The following is a 20,313-nucleotide window of genomic DNA, read 5'->3' as shown; positions in this document are numbered from 1 at the left end:
ACTTGTACAATCCATTTTATGTTGATCAACAAAAGTGCTGTCGCGGTCCAATGTTTGCTGACTTTAGACTTCTGGAATTCACCCCAAACTGGCTCATCAAACCAAATTGGCTGGCTTACTTTTCATTTCCTGCCACGGGTCCTTGAGACTTTTTCATGCCTCCTGTTATGATTGACGCGTACAAGCGATTTCATGTTGATCGAGAAAAATTCTGTTGAGGGCTCCCTTTTCGTAACTTTGGATCTTGTAACTTTGGCCAGTTTTATAGCGACCAATTGAAGTGGTGTTGGAGGCCCAAAAAAAATTCTAACTTTGAACCTCTGGAATTCACCCCAAACTGATTTATCAAACCAAAATGGCTGCTTCCTCTTCAATTTGGGGTCCTTGAGACTTTTTCATGCTCCCTTTGTCCACCCAATATTGTGTTGATTAACAAAACTGGTATCCGCTGCTCACAGCGGCATTTTTCCTGAAGCTCTTTTCCTAGTGTACCTAATGAATTGCACTACGCTTACTTTTCCTGTCCCGCTGCATCTCAAGTACGTCCTGGTGCACTCCAGCATCGCAGGGTCCACTTGGGCTTGCTTTTGAAAACATGCTCAATCATCTGTAGCAAATGTTTTGTCTGGCTTCCATTAGGCGGCCCGCACCGCCGCACTTCACAGACCGCACGTCTTTCCCACTCGTGATTTCAACAAAAGGCTAAAAATGTCTCAACATAACCCGCACAGCTAATCATCGTATCATTTTGGTAAAAGGAATTAGTAGGGGTGTAACAGCAAAAAGATGTTAGTCAGAAAATGTTGATTTCAGAATGCTAGTGCATCGACTCGAACCAAGTCGTTCCACTTTAAAAAATATCGATATGCGTATCAAATTGTCTTTTTTGGGGGGAATCGTATATTTGAAATGCGTATTTTAACGTAGACAATTGACAAGTTCATTCATATTGTAAAATGCCAAGAAATTTATTGCGTCATACCCTCCCAAACACAGCCAAACCTTATCGAAACAAAATCGGAATCCCATTCAATCAAACTGAATCAAATCATTCCACTTAAAAATAAACCTTCCTTGAATCATATCGTACAAACAACCGTACAAAATTGGTCATCTACTGTAAAGTATGTCTCTCCATAAAAGGACACATATCTGGAATGGATCAGGAAGTCAGATATTTGCGCTTGAAGTACCGGTAGCCATTTTGGGCAAATGCCAGGATTGTCACAAAGTAAAAAAAAAAAATTGTCTCCTCACACCGGTTTCAACAATCAACGCAGAATTGGGTAAATGTTATGAGCAGCAATTTCATAACGAAACACATGTAAAAGTCTCAAGAACCCAGGTCTGCAATTACACAGGATGTCAGCCATTTTGGGCCAATTCTAGGATTGTCAGAACGTTTAAAAAAAAAAAAAAATGGCCTCGGACACCAGTTTCAACAATCGTGCGTGTCATAAATGACGTCTGAAAGTCCCATGTCCAGCATAAAACACAAAATCTGCAATTGCAGTTTCAAGTAGCCATTTGTGACGAATTCCAGCATTCTCTGAAAGTACAAAAAAAACTTATAATAATAAAAAAAAAAAACATTAACCCCACACTCTAAAAACATTTGAGTCAAAAATAACTCTACTATGGATCAAAAATGGACCGATCCTGTACTTGGGTCTATTTGACCCAACTTTGAGTCGAGAACAACCCAGAAAGTTGAGTCAAATTGACCCATAAAGTGTATCAGTCCATTTTTTATCCATAATTGGAATACTTTTGACCCAACTATTTTTAGAGTGCAAACTTGTCTATCATAACAAAAGGCACAAAAAATTCTCAAGGGCCAAAGCATCAAAAATAAATTGGAAGTCTGCCATTTTGTTTTGAAATAGCTGTTTTGGGGAAATTCCAGCATTCTCCCAAAGTAAAAAATAATAATAATAATTAGCCCCCCAACATCAGTTTCACCGATGGACACAAAATCGTGTGAACACGTCTATTGTTACGCACGGAAAAGTCTCAACCGGCCTCTACCTGAGATTGAAAAGAAATGTTGCCAGTTTGGTTTGAAGCGGCCATTTAACATCCAAGTGTTATTTGACACCCCAACGAAATGAATCCTATTTTTTGATTGACAGCTTGGCCCGGATGAGATTTGCTTAAACAATTTGTAAGGAGGCCGTAGGACTTTGGGGTCAATTGTTGTGGTCGGAAGCCGCTGCCATCAGTGTTTTATTACTCGCGCATACTTGTCATTCTCACACGGCCGGGCCAGAACTTCATTCTTGGTGGCGCTCCAATGCGGACGAGCGGGAGGGACGACCTCATGTATTCACTTAAAGCAATCAAAGCTCCATTCATTCCGCAGCCGTCATAGTGCCCGATTCATTTGCAGCCCATAATAGAGAACCTGTTGTGGTTTTGGTGGGAAGGACCACCACGTACCCCCGGGCCCCCCCCCCTCACCCCCTTGGAGACACATGCTGACAAAGCGTTAGAATGAGAGGACATTTATTGTAATTTACACATAAACTGGTTTGTAATTTCACGTCCTGATGGACGATGTCTGACGGACGGTCTCTGACATTTACTGGGAGGGAAATGAAGGAGGCGAAAGATTGAGTTTTCGGCTTCGTTTCAACCTTGGGACGACCTCCAGGAGCTCCCGATAATGGCCAGGCTGTGTTTTATGTATGCGATATGCAAATTAGCAAGCCATTAGTGCATATGAAATAGCTTCACTTTTCCTTTAAAAAGATGACTTTTTATGGTTTAAAAAAACAATTTCACTGCAAATGAGGGTTTGGAATAAGACAACATCTTTTCCATAGTCTTCGATGTACAGTGTTTGTGTATGTTCAGTCTTTTAAGTAAACTTTTGGTTTTAAAGCCTAGGCTAGGATTTCAAACTTGGCTTTGAATCAGAAGTTACAGTTTCCAAAGATCTCAGGTTAACATTTTTAATGAGAAAAGAGTTGAGCTTTAAAGCCCAGATTAGGGCTTCAAATTAGGGTTTGAAGACAAAGTTGCAATTTCAAGGTAGTGTTTCAAGATCTTTAGCATGAAGTAACTTGTGAAATTCTGCACATTTTTAAAATTGTAAAATACAACTTGACCCCAGTCACCACAAATACATGAATTATTATTCAATTTATTACTGCTAAATTTTGTATAAGTGTAATATTATTATTTTCTCTTTGAGTTAAGGTTAATAAATAAATACGTTGAATAACAACTCCTATATTTGTGGAGACTGGGGTCAAGTTGTATTTTACAATTTTAAAAATGTGCACAATTTCACCAGTTACTTCATGTTAAAGATCTTAATATGAAAAGAAAAATGCACCGAGCTGTCACTGTCTTACAAATGCAATTATGTCATCTAGTGGCAGAAAAAATGACCAACGCAAATCAATATCACACTCCTTTTTTTTTTACTGTACTTTTTTTTAATTTAAACTCTATTTTTTCAAATTACTTTTTCAATTGCTAAAATATGCAGCCATATTTCTATTAGTTTAACATTTATAGAAAAAAAACTTGGAAAGAAATATTTTATTGTATATTTGGAACAGATATAAAGTTTGCAATTAATCATCGATTAATTACTGTACAATTAAAAACAATTATTACCTGGCACCCTTTGTTTTAATACACAGGACATGTTCCAAATGATGGCTTGTTTACTAAAAAGATTAGAATTTCAATTCATATATCCAAGCCATGGTTAGTGTTTCAGATCATGCTTGCTTTCCAAAGGAAGGTTTGTAGTCAAGGTTCGGGTTTCCAAATCAAAATATTAAGCCTAAAAATAAATAAAATAAAGGAGAGCAATGATGATGGCATGTCAAATCGGTAAAATTACAGAATGAACAATACTGAGCTCTCCAGAGAAAAAATTAAAAAAAATAAAAATATTAAGCCTGAGTTAGTGTTTCAAACAGCAGCCAGTGAATGAAAGTAGGCTTCTCAAGCTTGAAATGAGGGTTTTCCTCTCGTGTGAGTTTGCAGTTTGAGTGTGAAAGCAAATTCCGGGTTTGACATCCAGCTCTTCCTGCAAGATTTTTGGCCTTGAAGGTGGGCAAAGCGAAAGTTGATATTTGGCCGGGACGCTTGGGTATCTTCTTTCACTTTGATTGTCCGTCCGGCCGCTTTGTGCTCCACGCGGTGTTCCGGCCGTATGAACAGATTTCGTAACATTCCTCCTGGACCTCACACAGGCACGGTCACCCACTTTCAAGCACATTTTGCCGCTAGTTCGGATCATATCCACGTGGCAGCGGTCCACTCGGGTGGATTTATTTCTTTTTCCAGACTTCCTGGGAACCATGTGGATCGCTCCCGTGAATGAAGGCGGAGCAAAAACAAACACTCTCAAGACATGTTATTAACCTCAACGCCACTGAAGCACAACTGCAGTTCGATCGGAAGCCTTTTGTGGTGGAAAGAAAGACTAGCAATAATCAGCAGCAATATTTGTTGCAAATTTCTCTTGACTTTGTCGTCTCTCACGGAAAGTGCTGCTCGCTCGACCTGCGGCTTTGCCAGTTTGTCGAAATGCATCACCACGTGAAAAAGTGGTCCGAGATGCAAAAAAAATTGCCCACAGACACGTACTTGATGTTTTAATATGACTTCATAAAGACTGCAGGAGTCCCCGTTCTGGCTCCTCAGAAGCCGGTCCCTGGTCCTTGTTAGAGGTGCAACGGTTTCAGATTTTGGTGTACGGTTATTGCTGGAGAAAAAAAAAATGCGATTTACGTTTTTTACGGTTGTTCTTGTAGAGACGTACAAAAAAAATAACATTAGCATTCTTTGAAAATGATTATTTTAACAACAGCTGGAAATAAAAAAAAATGAAAAATTTGCTGCCTTTTAAAACAAATACAGCAGGTTAGACCAGAGGTGGGCAATCTCGGTCCTCGAGGGCCAGAGTCCTGCAGGTTTTGGAGGTTTCTCACTTCCAACACAAGCTGATTCCAATCAACAGGATCGTTATCAGGCTTACGCAGAGCTTGCTGATGAGCTGATCATATATCAGCTGTGTTGGAGAAGGGCAACATGCAAAACCTGCAGGACTCCGGCCCTCGATGCCCACCTCTGGGTTAGACAGACTCTTAAAATAGGGCCCGGGCACTATTTATGTAAGTGGATGGTATGTACCCTCTTTGTTTCATCTTGCTCATTTTCATAGTGAGAGCAGTTTATAGCTGAATCAAATGTATGACAAGAATATTTACTATCAACCCTTCAATCATACTTACAGGTGAAATGTTTGTCCACAGCCTTTAAACTGGCGATTTGTGCAGTTTACCGCTAACACATGAGAGATACGTTTCCTAGGAGTCCCAAGATGGCGGCCCCGCCGCTTAATAAGTGTCAGCTTGTGGCCTCTCCAGCAGGCAGCCGGGGATGGGGTTGCTTGCTTGGGGCCGCCATCTTGGGACTCCTAGGAAACGTATCTCGGCATTTGCCTTATGGCTGCAAAATGCCGACATGTTGCGGTAAACTGCACAAATCGCCAGTTTAAAGGCTGTGGACAAACATTTCACCTGTAAGTATGATTGAAGGGTTGATAGTAAATATTCTTGTCATAAACTGCTCTAACTATGAAAATGAGCAAGATGAAACAAAGAGGGTGCATACCGTCCACTTACATAAATAGTGCCCGGGCCCTATTTTAAGAGTCTGTCTAACCTGCTGTATTTGTTTTAAAAGGCAGCAACTTTTTATTTTTATTTTATTTCCAGCTGTTGTTAAAATAATCATTTTCAAAGAATGCTAATGTTATTTTTTTTGTACGTCTCTACAAGAACAACCGTAAAAAACGTAAATCGCATTTTTTTTTCTCCAGCAATAACCGTACACCAAAATCTGAAACCGTTGCACCTCTAACGAGGACCAGGGACCGGCTTCTGAGGAGCCAGAACGGGGACTCCTGCAGTCTTTATGAAGTCATATTAAAACATCAAGTACGTGTCTGTGGGCAATTTTTTTTGCTCTCGGACCACTTTTTCACGTGGTGATGCATTTCGACAAACTGGCAAAGCCGCAGGTCTCGACGGCTTGAGTCGAGCGAGCAGCACTTTCCGTGAGAGACGACAAAGTCAAGAGAAATTTGCAACGGGCTGTGTGGCGCGGCGGGCTGCGTGGCGCGGCGGGCTGTGTGCCGGTGGTTCCCGGTGATGGCGGCGGCCGAGAGGCCCAACCGTCGCGCCCCGCGAGGCCTCAGCTTTGCTGGTCTCCGCCTCCTTTCGGCCTCCCCTTTCCCCACCTCCACTCAACCTGGTCCAGGCCGGGCCGCGTCCGGTGCAGGGACGCCCACCGCTGTCGGGTACGCAACTCTGCCCGGGCGGCGTTGAAAGCCTGAGCCCCGTGTTGTTGTGTGCCGGCTCAATAGGCCGTGTAGAAACAGAAGAGCTGTGAACTTTGCCACATGGCTCATTTTGCACCGCACGTGAGCGAAAATAACCGGTGTTGTTGAAGAGCTGTGTTTTTTTAATTTAATTAAAAACCACGGTTAATCGCAAAAGCGGTTAATTGCTGCACACCTAGTCCTCGTCATCCTAAAATGCAAGCAACTGTTCAGCCACTGCAGCCGCTGGCCTCTTTGCCTCCGCCACGGCAGCCCCAAGGCCACGATTGCAGCCCAGGCGGCGCGAGCCCCGCAGCCGTCTTGGGTACTTGATGTTTTAGTTTGACTTCCCAAAGGGTGCAGGAGGCTATGGACAGGCCAGATGTGGGCCGCAGGCCGTACTTTTCCCAGATGTGCTGTAAGTCTTAAATTCATTCAAGAGCTTGGTGGGTCGGGAAAAAAATTGAGCACCAAACAACAAAAAGTAAGCAACAGTTCAAGCAAAAACTTTTGGTGCTCATTTGAGGACCACGGCAGAATTTTTGTCTGCACTCGTATATGAGCAGAAAAACAATATCTTTGTCAATAAATGGTCATACGCATACAAACAGCTGTGTTGAGGCAATTGCGAGCACATTTTAAAGTAATATTGCGGCAGTCGGCATGGAAAATGCATCGTCCACCGTCAGACTTCCGGAGGCAAACCCCCACAACAAGTTCAAGTAAACAACGGAATAATGTAATGGGACAAACATCTGGAGCGGTCGCCGCAGGAGCCGAGCAGGAAATCACGGTGAGAGCCGCCTGACGGACGGTAATTGATGAGCGGGGGGGGGGGGGGGGGGGGGGAGCGTCGCCGGCCGTCCCAGAGGACGTGCTGACCTCCGGCAATCATGATGAATTTCGATGGCTCCCAAATGGCAGCAGGAATAATAAAGGCACTTTTCAGCGCGCTTTGGAATGTGCAAGCGCTGCGCTCGGCTTATTTATTCGCTGCTGCCCCCGAGAGTGAAGCCACTTGTGTTTCCTGGGGGTTTTCCTTCCGATACGCTCGTCTTGGATTTCTTCCAAATGCTGCTGTTTGGAGAGAATTCATCATTGTTTTTGTTCGAAGCTCGTCACCGATTTCCGGTGACCCAAGAAAAACGATTATAGAAGCTATTTAGGAATCAATCAAGAGGTTTGTTTTTGGTGAGCGGGGAAAGGAAACTACCAGGATGGAGCAACTACACGTAGTGGTTTGTCATCACTTTGTGCCGAAAGTGGGGCATCAAATAGGAATGTGAATTTTAAAAAAAATGCTTCTTAATCGAAAACTGATCTGAAAAATCGTTGAGCTAAAATGTTTATAGAGATGAAATGGTACACAGTAAATTCTGCAGAGAAATTTAGGACCAAATAGACTCAGTTTTAGAGTACTATTTACACTTGGAAGAGAGTAAAATAAAGAATTGGAAAAAATAAAAGTCACCAAAGGGTTGAGGAACGAACTCACAACATTCAGTTTGGGAGACAGCTGCTCTACTCCCTGAGCCACACAGCTCCTACTCCTGCTGAATAAAAAAAATTCTGTTGAATGTAATCAATTATTTGACATCTTGATTTCGGCCTGTTTTACTGCCACTTCCCCTTCTTTGTTTTTAGAGAGGCATCCATTACTTACGAACGTTCATGTTAGAGCTGTCAAAATTACTCAATTAATCGCCAAGTAATTGGTTATTAATTTAATCGACATCAAAGTATATCGCTTGGAGCAATTTTTTTAATGTAAAATTTTCCCCAAATCCTCTAATTTCAGCATGTCAACAGTAATTGTTGACTGAATTCCGTAGCCAATCAAAATAAGACATTTGCAAACATCTGTGTTTACTTTGGAAAACAAATACCAAACCAGGAACATAGTACATCAATCCCCCCCCCCCCCCCCCCCCATACAAACAGGAAGTACGAAATAAACACCAATCACTGGTTAATAAACAGTAATCAGGGGGAAAATGCACTTGTAATACACTTTAATGCAAAATTAAAATGAATCTGATTCATCGATTGAATAATCAGTAGATGAATTAAAAAAATATTCATGTTGCAGTTTGATCAGCAATAGAGATGGTTCTCTTTATCTCTTTGACTGCCAGACGTTTTCAGAAAAGGGATGCCATGGGTGCCAGCCGATTTTAAGCATTTTGTCTGATCTTTCAAGGTCCATAGAAAATTATGTGTTTGGACTATGGAAACACACATACTGCCAAAACAAGATTGGACTCTCATCTTCCATCAGAAAAAAAAAAGTTAGTTTCTACCTTATTCCGTTTTTGAGTAATCAACAATAGAAAATGGTTAGTTTCACCTGTTTTGGAAAAAACGTCTTTTAACGTCTTTGGCACTCCTCCATAGGATTTTACGAAACGTTCTTTAACGTTTTTGGCAGTCAAAGAGAGATGATAATCATTTGAATCACTATCATCGCAATGCGAAATATTTACAAAGCGGGTAAAAGAGCTCATTTCAAATGTTAGGTTTTCTTTCTCTGCCTTTTGTCAAATTTCTATTAGCACTAAAGTAAACCTCAAACGTTTCCCAATGTTTCTGTCCAACCTAATCCACAACTATTTGCTGCCCCTCCGATCTGGATTTTAGCCTGTTTTATTGCCGCGTCTCCCCCCTCCCCCCCACAGACATGCGTAAAGATGTTTTTGGAAATGCGGCTCGAAAATGCGCCCGTTGAACGTTTTCGAGGAAAAATGTGCGAGGGACTTGGGAAAGCGGGGACAGGAAGCGGTCGCTCAGTCCGGCTGGCACATGTGGCACAATTGCACCACGACGCAGGAATTCACACTTGCACATCGACAGCTGCGCTTTTAATAAGAGCCACGGGATTAAATTACCGGACCCTGCTTGCTCCCGAACCTCATCAGCTGGGACGCACAGGAAATTGCCTGTCGCCGTGTTAAGAAAGGAGAAGAAAAAAAAAACCTAACTGGGGTGGTAGGGAACACGCACACACATTGTTTCTTTCTTTCTTTTTGGGTGATTACGTTGGGACTTTTTTTTTTTTTTTTTTTTTGCAGTGTGATGACGTTGGTGGAAGTTTTAAGTGTTTGAAAGAAGCAATCCATCTTCATTAGTGCCATCAGCGTGACATCACAACAATCCGCTGCTAATCTGGTCACCACAATTCAATTTCCCCCTCAGCTGCCATTCGACTCTTCTTATGACACACATTTCCTGACTTTTATTTGATTTCATCTTTTTTTTTTTTAAGCGTTGAGAGAAAAGTGAAGAAAATGTGGCATTTGGACACCAACAGTCAGTAAAAGGGTGATGAAGTGATGTGCAAAAGTATTAGGACACTGACGGCGTGTTGAAAAAATGGTGGCCAAAAGTTTTGGTAGGGCTGCTCGATTAGAAAGAAAATATTAATCACGTTTAGTACAATCATTCGTTTTTTTGGTACAAAACAAGGAAATGTTTAAAAAAAAAAAAAAAAAAGACAAATATATTTCTTGAAAACACTATAATTATGCAAGTTCCTTTTGGACCAAACAAGATTGATTAAATTAGTCATTTTAAAATAAAAAAGGTGCAAATGTATGAATGTAAACAACTCAAAATTAGTATTAATAATCTTTTATTTTTGTATTTGATAATGCCGATTTCGTAATTGCGGAGTGTAATAATTGGAATTGGAATTGGATTTCAATTAATTGCATAGCCTTAAGTATTGGGACACCTGAAAGAAGTGACGTCGTTTAGGCAAACGTATTGGGGCACCTACGGGAAAATAAAGAAATAAGTGAAAAATCATGTCGACAACTTTTTTTTGGACACGTGCAGGAAGTCAAAAAAAGTTTGTCCTGAAGTATTGGAACACCTGCAGGAAGTGTGAAGAAAATCTGGGCTTTGGACAAAAGATTTGGGACACCTACACATCGTGTAATTATGAAGACGATTGAGACAGATGTTTTGGGACTTTCAGGAAGTCAAGAAAAAAGGTGGACATAAGTATTGGGACGACTGCGACAACAAAAGCAGAAATTTGGCCAAAAGTATTGGAAGGTCTACAGGAAGTGGGAAGAAGTGAACAAAATGATGGCGTTTGGCCAAAAGTTTTGGGACACTTGCAGAAAGTGAAATTACAAAGAAAATTGAAGCAAATGTTTTGGGACACCTACAAGAAGTCAAGAAAAAAGGTGGACATAAGTATTGGGACGACTGCAACAAAATATTTTTTGCCTTAAGTACTTGAACCCTTACAGGAGTTTGGCCAAAAGTTTTGGGACACCTACACATAGTGTAATTATGAAGACAATTGAGACAGATGTTTTGGGACTTTCAGGAAGTCAAGAAAAAAGTTGGCCATAAATATTGGGACAACTGCAACAACACAAAAGCAGACATTTTGCCAAAAGTATTGGAACCTCTACAGGATGTGAACAAATTATGGAGTTTGGCCAAAAGTTTTGGGACACCTGCAGAAAGTGAAATTACAAAGAACATTGGACCAAATGTTTTGGGACACCTCTACAGGAAGTGAAACATGCCGAAAATTAGGCGTTTGGACCAACACTTTTGTCCCAACTCCTCCCCCCCCCCCCCCCCCATTTGTATTGGATGTGATTCAAACGTGTACCTAATAAAATGGCCAGTGAGGGCACATGGCCATGACAGGAAGTCACGATAAAGTTACAGGATGTTCCGCACAACTCTAAACACTCTTGTTGGATAAATAAATGTTTCTGCAGATGTTAGACTCCGCCCTCTGCGTGCGCGTTTCTGTCTGCCGCCACGGCGGACTCTTATGCATGAGAGCGACGTGACCTTTGTGGAATCTGAAGATTGGTGTCGGTCGGGGCTTGAGGACCTCAAGGGAGACGGACGGGACGGGGTGAAGGCTGCGCGTGTGTGTGTGTGTGTGTGTGTGCGTGTGTGTGCGTGCGTGCGTGCGCGTGTGTGTGTGTGGAGGTGACGAGCAGTCACGGAGGTCCACTTGGCCATGAAACGACAAAGAAAACGCAAGACGATACAAAGAAAACAAACAGGCCGGCGAGGCCTCCCTGAGCGCGTCTAAACAGGCCGAGGTGATTATTGAATGGTGTTGATTGTTTCCCGGCTCACACACACACAAACAAACACACACGCTGACCACCACTTGTATACTTGCTAGTAACAGCTACTTTAATTTCCACTTTTAAAGGTTTCCAAATAATGACGACCCACCAAATTTTGATTGACAGACGCACCCACGGAGCTCATGGGGAGCACTCATCGTCGTGTTGCTTTTTATTCCGTGCATGCAAATACATTTGGAACGCTGCACGTTCTATTCTTAATCCAAAACTCAAAGAAAAATGCGGCAAATGTGCTACTTGTTGAAGAAAAGTGACAATTAGGCGGTTAAATTTTTTTTAACACTTTTAGTTTTCTTAATCAGGGATGGGCAACTGGTGACCCACGGACCCACTCTGAGTGGCTTCTTGATTCATTTTCACACATAAAAAATAAATTGGGGAAAAAAAATGTTTTTTTTTGTTTTCTACGAAACAAAACAAATAAGCATTCATGATATGTTTTCACACAAAAAACGGGCCAGGGGAGAAAACAAATCCCAGAAAAAAAAGAGAAAAATCCCAAATATTGCCACATTGTTAGCATAACTGCCTAACTCATCTTGTCACTAGTTTGAGATCAGCATTTTTGCTACATCATGTCCTGCAAATATCTCGGCCCGGTTGTTCAATTGGTAATATTGACCTCCAAGAAAATACCACAAGGAGCAATAATAACAAATAAAAAACTTGGCTGATGCTTCAGAAGATAAATTGTAAGCTTAACTCATTTGGTCCCAAAAACGTATAAATACGCTCTATTTTAAATATTTCAAGTGTCCCAAAGATTTATTTAAAAGTTGTTGTTTTTTTTTTTATAATTTTTTTATGCTAGAGCATACGGAAGGCTTTGATGCAGCCTCCAAAGAACGGTTGAAGAAATGGTAGTTATTACACAAACGGCCAGCAGGTGGCAGCAGAGCAAAAGAGATCAACCAGGGCCATGTTGAAAAAAAAAGGCTAATTCACTCACAATTCTAAATAGATTTGAGAATAATGATGAAACTTAGCTCTATTCTAATGCTAATAGCTGCAAAACGGAAACAGAAAAAAAATAGACTAATCTTTCTTTTGGTAGGTTCCATGTTTTATAGCAATAGAACGTGGAACAGAAAATGGCTGGCAGTGGATGAGGTAATGTGATGATTCAAAGTTGAGGCTGATTTCGTCTGTTGAGAGGTCAAACTTGCAAAGGTTTCAATCTTGGACCTTACCTGAGATTGGAATTGACTTTTCACTGATATTTGAACAGTTCCTGAAAAATTCAGGTTCATATCTTTTTCCTAAGGTATTGGTTGCTATGAACGACATGCAAGTACCAAAACTTCCAACCCGTTTTTCTCAAATCTAGAGATTTCAACCTGCCGACATTAAAATTGCTGTAACTTTGTCAATATTTGAGGTACGTCCATGTATTGTGTATCATTTTAAAGGGAATTACGTGTAGAATTCGAATATATCAATATCTCAATTTGTATTTTTTTGACACAATTTGTATTTTTTTGACACAATAGGACCCTTTTGGTCACAAATAAATATGGACAAAGTAATGGGACACCGACTGGAAGAAAATGTGGACAAAAGTATTGGGACATCTGCTGGAAGTAAAGGAAATGTGGAGTTTGGTGATCTCTCCAAGAAGTGACAAGTGGGGGGGGGAAATTCGGACCCTCACAAGTCGAATTCAGTCGAGTTCATCTGTGCAGTTTTGTTGTGGCACAAAAAGGGAAACGTCACTTTTGAGTGTCGGCTGTAATGTGACAGCTGTCAGTCCCTCGCACACGTGCAGTCACTCCACAGGGTGCAGCCCACAGCCGACGTGCCACGCACACGCTCACTCCTGTTTGCGTGCCTGATTGGCAGCTGACATGTTCACGCATCTTCAAATATGAACATTTATCTGAGCTCGCAAAGTTCACGGCTGTTCACGTCTACACCTCAACTGGCACGCTTACAAAATGTGACGTTTGGACCGAAGTATTGGGACACTTGCAGGAACGGAAATATTAAGACATTAAAGAGTATGGACACAAATTTTGGGACGCTGACGTGAAGTGAAACCTGACGAAAATGTTTCAAGAGAAATATTGAGTTAGACAAAAGTATTGGGACACCTCCAAAAAGAGAAATAAGTAAAATGTTAACACTACAGATATTTTAATTCTTTTTTTTATTTTATTTTTTTTTATAGCAAACAATAGGAAGCTATTTACTTAAGTTTTTTTATTTAAATTTTGAAAACATGCCACAGTCTCTGGAAGATTCCAGGATTCCAGATTAGCAGGGTTCGGAGGAGGGCTAACCGCATAGCGGCAGACCCCGCCCACCCGGGACACAAACTATTTGTACCTCTTCCCTCTGGGAAAAAGGTACAGGAGTATCAGGACTCGTACCAACAGACTGTTGCATAGTTTTTTTTTTTTTTCCAAAGCGGTGAATTGCATCACCCCGTCTCCAAATATACTCACCTGCCGCTGATTTACGGATGATGTATTTTAAACCGCAAAATGTTGCAATATCTGCCGAATTGCACAATTCGTCTGCACTTTTTTAATTACTTATTATGTAGTCCAGTTTGGTGTTTTTCTACTACGTGCCTTTTTAAATTGTGCCGAAATCTGCTGGAACAAAATGTTGTTATGCTTGCATAATGACAATAAAGATTCTTGATTCCTGAACTTTTTGTTAAATTTGTCAAACAAAAATGTCTATTGAGTAAGATTTTTTTTTTCAACTCCAATGCTTTACGAACCCTAAACATTGTTCATTAAACATATACTGTACTTCCTTACATTATTGGGAATGACACCAACACTGTGTGTGTTTGCATTAGGTGTGTTGTACGCAATAAAGTGAGTCATGAGGATATTTGAAAACGTCTCGATAAAAACCTTTGGACGAATGAAATGTGGATTGAGTGAGTCATGGCATGAACCCGCCCATGTGCGGCACCATCTGGCCCAGCAGTGCACAATATGGCAACCTCGCAACTTCAAGTTCATTACAAGTGTGTGTACAGAATGTGTGTGTGTGTGAGTTAGAGTTAAAGGTTTGTCTTGGCCGAGGGTTCGTGTGCCATTAGCGGGGCTAAAGTGCACTTTTGGGTCTCCGAAATGGTCCACTTAGAGCACACGCTCCCGATGGAGAGCGTCTGTGCTTGTGTTGGCTCGCAACCCCGCTCTCCTCCTTACACACACACACACACACGCACACACTCGACCTTTCCAGACGAGTTCACCGACAAAGCCAACGCAGCATCCACACGTTATTTTTGGGCAATGCTTGGCCTTGGCTGATCAATCTCAGTAGTCGACTGCGTTGTACAGATTAAAAGGAAGAACCAATAATAGTCTATTAAAGCAGTTGAAAGTGACCCGAATACACAAGAGGCCATTTCTACGGGATAAATCTTCACAGTACGATTCGATATGTGGGTGTGAACAAAATCAGCAAAAATCGTCATTTATAAATCCAAAACTGAAAATCACATGAGCAACTACAACCGAATAAATATGTTAGAATTAGCTAGAAGTAGACTGCCAGACGTTTTCAGAAACGGGTTGTCCCCAGTGCCAGCCGATTTTAAGCATTTTGACTGATCTTTCAAGGTCCATAGAAAATTATGTGTTTGGACTATGGAAACACACATACTACCAAATGAAAGATTGAACTCTCATCTTACATCAGAAAAAAAAAGTTTGTTTCTACCTTATTCCGTTTTTGAGTAATCAACAATAGAAAATGGTTAGTTTCACCTCTGTTTTGAAACAAACGTCTTTTAACGTCTTTGGCACTCATCCATAGGATTTTACTAAACGTTATTTAACGTTTTTGGCAGTCAAAGAGCTAGTGACAACCCTAACTTGAGCACTGCCTTAAAAAGAAAATTGTGCCTCGATAGCTGTCTCATCACGTACTTGAAGTCAGAGGTGGGCAATTACGTTTTCGAATATTTTGTGCTTTTGTGCCCATCTGGGATAGAGTCGAGCACGCTCGTGAACTTAGTGAGCACTACAGAGAATGGACGGATTGTTTTTCAATTCTATTCTACTGTGGCTTCTACCACGGTAGTTGTCGCTCAATTCAAGCTGTGAACCGGAACACTCTACATCATGCAGCTGAAATACGGAGCGTAATTCTAAAAGTTGACAGCTGTCAATCACGCCGCTAATGAAGAGTAAACGCAAGCCAGCGAAGGCGTGCGGCGAGGGAACAAGATGATGACGAGTGGGCGAACGGGAGCGAGCTAACTTCCTGTCACTTCGGGGAGCTGCAACCAATGGTCCCAGACTTCGTCGAGATCACACCCGGCAGCGGAGGAGGAAAGATGATGACACACGTGTCACTTCTTTTTGTGTCTCTTATCCTGCTGAGCGCCGGTAACGTTTGAACAAGACACGTTGGAAGACGAAGCACCTGGCCGGAAAAAAAAAATCATTTGGAATTTTAAGTGACAAAACTCATAGCTTATTTTTAAATTGTCGGGAATTATTGTTCACAACAAGAACTTGACTGCTTTTGAATGCCAAAGCAAGAATTCTTTCAATGTTGAACTCTATCCGACAAACATGTCATGCAGCTGAAGTTAAAATTCGGATCGTTTCTTGCTGCTTCTCGAACTTGTCCGTGTCGCAGCACAGAAGACATCCTACTGATTTTGAACTCTAGCACAAATGTGTCCTGTAATTGAAGATAAATCTCCCGGAGAGTTCCTTGGTAGCTCTCGTCCAGTTAGCAGAACTGGGCACTTCCGTTAATCGTAAAAATTCTCGTTGATGGCGATTTCACCGAGTGCCTTATCGAGCAAAAATGCTTTATGGCACGAAGCCTCGCCAAAATACACGTAATGCGAGGGACCGTAAACGTGCTTCAGACGGTGCTCGGTCCGTGTATTTTTACGAGGCTTCGCGCCATCGTGGACTTTGTTGTGGGCGTCGTCATCGACGGGGAATGATCATTAACTCTTTCATTGCCACTGACGTTTAAAGACGTCAAGTAAAAACCTACGCTTCACTGCCAATGACGTCAAAAGACGTCGTCCAATGATTTTTTTTTTTTTTTTTGAAACGGGTAGAGGAAACCCTTCCGCATGTCTGGTGAAAGTTTCAAGTATGTCTGTTGTGCCTAATGACTATTTTTGGCCCCTAGAGGGCAGCGATGACTCTCTTTTGACAAGATCGGGTGGGCGTCAGTAGAGGCGGAGCTAGAGCGTCGAGCAGGAGATGAGAATGGAAGACAAAGGAAAAATGGCGGCCGGTCGCGAGGAGCTCACGCCCGAGCCGTTTTTTTCAAAGACCAAAAGCATCGCTGAAAGAGCACATTGTTGACGACGATGAAGATGAGGGTGGTGACTCCGTGGTTGGAAAGCATTGACGCTGCAGTAGAAGACGTTAGGTGGAGCTAGATGGAGGAGGGAACGGGCAATGGCGAGCGTTTGCAAGCAGCTCTGCACTTACAAGACGAAAGGCATCGACCAACGCTAAAATAGTACATTGATGACGACGATGATGAAGGTGAATCCGAGCTTGACGGCGAAATTGGAACCGCTGACGCGGCGGCTATGACGGTGTCGTAACGCGGAGCGCAACCGAGCACGCACAGGCGGACGTTCGATCGGACGACGGAGAGTGCCCCGAGTCCAATGCATATTCATCGGAGGAAGTGTGTACAGTCTGCTACTTGCTTTTTATTCCCCGGAAAAAAAGGCCGTCAAGAAAGTGTAACGTTTGCACGCGAAACGGACAAAGTGAAAGTAAACTGTTGTGCGAGTCCTGGCGTCTCCTTGCACGCAGGAGAGCGTTACAAAAAGAAAAACTGTATTTGAAACATCCACATAATTGTAAGTAGTACCACAGTTGCACACATTTGTAAATAGTTTGCGAAATTGTTTTGTCAAATTGTTACACTGTTGAATGGAAATAAACGTATTTTGCAATCAAAAAACACTTTTTCATTGTTGGTGAAAGCGTTTTACAGAAGTAAAGCACTATTTAGGTGTTTGTGGCATCATTCATGGACAAAAAGAAGTGTACAATTCACTAGAGTGCATGAAATAACATCGTTTCACAAAAAGCTCTTTTTCTCCGTTTTTTGTTTCAAAACAGAGAATTTCGGTGAAAGTAACCATTTTCTATTGTTGATTACTGAAGAACGGAATAAGGTAGAAACAAAAAATTTTTTCTGATGAAAGCTGAGAGTCCAATCTTTCATTTGGTAGTATGTGTGTTTCCATAGTCCAAACACAACATTTTCTGTGGACCTTGAAAGATCACTCAAAATGCTTAAATCGGCTGGCAGTGGGGACAACCCGTTTCTGAAAACGTCTGGCAGTCAAAGAGTTAACGGAAGTGCCCAGCTCTGCTAACTGGAAGAGAGCGATCAAGAAACTGTCATGTGAGATTTATCTTCAATAACAGGACACATTTGATGTCAGAGTTCCAAATCAGTAAGATCTCTGCTGTGACATGGACCAACACTTCCCGACAATCGGGAGGAAATTGACAAGTGGCAGTCGATGACGTCATCCACGACCTGTTGGTCCACGCCAGCGCAAAACGCCAACTGATTCTGAATGTCACGTGAAATCCGGTTTGTCACGTAGCTGAAGTCAAGTTCAGGAATTGTCGATTCACGATAGCTGAGCAGGAATCCTTTCGTTTTTGGTGTCTGGCGTGAAATTGGTCTTGGTCAGATTGATTGTGTACCGAATCAAGTGTCCTCTAGTTGTTTATGAAAACTCTGTTTTCGAGTGTTCTCTTCACCCGTCGGATCCCTTTGATACCTTTTGACAAAGTCCTCATGAGTCAGGATGAGGCGAAGTACTTTGGGGGGTGATGACTTCTAAGGCACCCCGAGAAGGCCGGCTGACAATAGCGACAACGTCAAGGCAGACCGTAAAGCATTCAGAAACTTTTACGGCGACTTGTCAGAAATCCTCAAGAGTTTTTTGCACCTGCTTTGGACCCCCAAAACTGTCTTTCTCATCACAGTAACTCATTTGCTTAACGATGTTTACACCTGCTAAAACAATAAACGCACAAATGAAGTGACTAAAATTTGCCGGCAGATCTTCGACATGACTGAAGGACTTGAGGAGATGCGAGACAACGATAGGATGTGGCCTCACTCCAGGGTGGCTTGTGATGACTCCAGTCCAAAATCCTCCAGAATCATCAAGTCCAGTTAACCGTGAGTTACCTGAATTGTTGAATTACGACTAAGCTGCCTTGAATGTTACTTTCTGTTTGCATCCTGTGTTCATCTGAGCATATTTCTGACGCTCTCCTGTTGATGCCTTTTCCGTGCTGCACTTCAGCAGCAACAGGGACAAGACATTTTTGAGCGAAGCAAGGAAAACGCACATTCCATGTATTTGTCTTGTATGTCCGTTCGGATCAGGCTACTTTCGGGTTCGTGGCCGGACGACGTTCAACAACGCATCATTGCCAAAATTCAATGGCAACCTTGTGCAAACTTGGGTGGAAATCTATGATTCGTGCAAATCTGCTAATGAAAACAAATAAGATAAACAAACCGATAGTGAAGCAAACACGTCACCGCGCAACAAACAAAATTGAGACCAATCAAAACGTCGAGTGAAATTGGACCCAGGCGGGTTTTGTACATCTTGTTTTGATTGTACAACTATCGGCCAAGTCTGGCTTTACCGGAGGAACCTTTGAAAGACCCTTTTGTGTCTAAATCTAAGTTCTGGAAAAAATGTACAAAACCTGAAGGGAGACCTCCCTAATAAGTTAGCATTTTGAAGTGGGCCAGAAACTCTGTTTTGGGTTCTGCAGTGTTTGACGCGTCTGAGTTTAGTTTTTGGAACTACAAATCACAAAAAGTAAACAGTTCTAGTGGGGAACTTTTGGAGGATAATTGCATAACTGAACCATTAAGTCCAAAAGAAGAACCTGCTAGGGAGATTCCTTCTTTACTTCTGAGAGGTTTCCAGAGCCTTTTGTGTTGGGTTCTGCTTTGCTGGATACATTTGATCAGAACCTTTATAAACGACAAGCACCCAGAAGTGAAATTTTATGTAACTTTGGTAAGTGAAAAAGTGTCATAGGTTTGTGAACAATTTTTGCAAATGTCGTTCCCCACTTTGAAGAGGTCTCCGGACCTTTGTGGTCAAGTCTGCAACACTGAACACACTGACTTGGAACATTTGAGTTCCAGGAAGTACAATTAAATGTGGCTTATAAGTGGTTTCCTGGAGATGAGTAGCAAACGTTGTGGGATGACATCTGACTTTTTTTTTTTTGCTGAATGTGCCGCACTGTATCTTGAAGTGCTCGCGCCGCTTCTTGAAGGCTTCCAGCGTCGCGCGCACGGCATGTAAAGTATACGTTGAAAAGGCCACCGCGCAGAGGGAAAATAAACATTCAAACATGAGGCTCAGCAGGAGGAAGGGGGGGGGGGGGTTCCGCATGTCCGACATGACTTCCTGTGGTTCACACAAATATATTTTCTTGGCTCAAACTTGTACTTGCTTATAAGCAGGATGCTAGACAAAGTAGAATCCATTTTTTGATATTTAATTGACAGTTGATGGGGTGTGATTTTTTTATTTTTTTACAGACACGCCCACAGCGTTAGCTTGTTCACGAATTTCAAGCCTCATTTTATGTTTTAAAACTTTTTTTAATCATTAACTCTTTGACTGCCAGACGTTTTCAGAAAAGGGATGCCGTGGGTGCCAGCCGATTTAAGCATTTTGACTGATCTTTCAAGGTCCACAGAAAATTATGTGTTTGGACTATGGAAGCACACATACTACCAAATGAAAGATTGGACTCTCACCTTTCATCAGAAAAAAAAGTTTGTTTCTACCTTATTCCGTTTTTGAGTAATCAA

The 20,313-nt window shown here is 41.9% G+C and overlaps 1 long non-coding RNA gene across 2 annotated transcripts in view; it reads left to right on the top strand.

The window, feature by feature from the left end:
- LOC144044419 (uncharacterized) overlaps positions 1-20,313 on the top strand; it is a 91,465-nt gene that overhangs the window by 36,662 nt on the left and 34,490 nt on the right. For both annotated transcript variants that reach the window (XR_013291265.1, XR_013291266.1), the window contains exon 2: positions 18,521-18,642. This is a non-coding gene — a long non-coding RNA (uncharacterized LOC144044419). The remainder of the gene's footprint in view (positions 1-18,520; positions 18,643-20,313) is intronic.

This window comes from Vanacampus margaritifer, chromosome 2 (genome assembly GCF_051991255.1).
Source record: "Vanacampus margaritifer isolate UIUO_Vmar chromosome 2, RoL_Vmar_1.0, whole genome shotgun sequence".
NCBI lineage: Eukaryota > Metazoa > Chordata > Actinopteri > Syngnathiformes > Syngnathidae > Vanacampus > Vanacampus margaritifer.
This window is presented reverse-complemented; position numbering and strand designations above follow the sequence as displayed.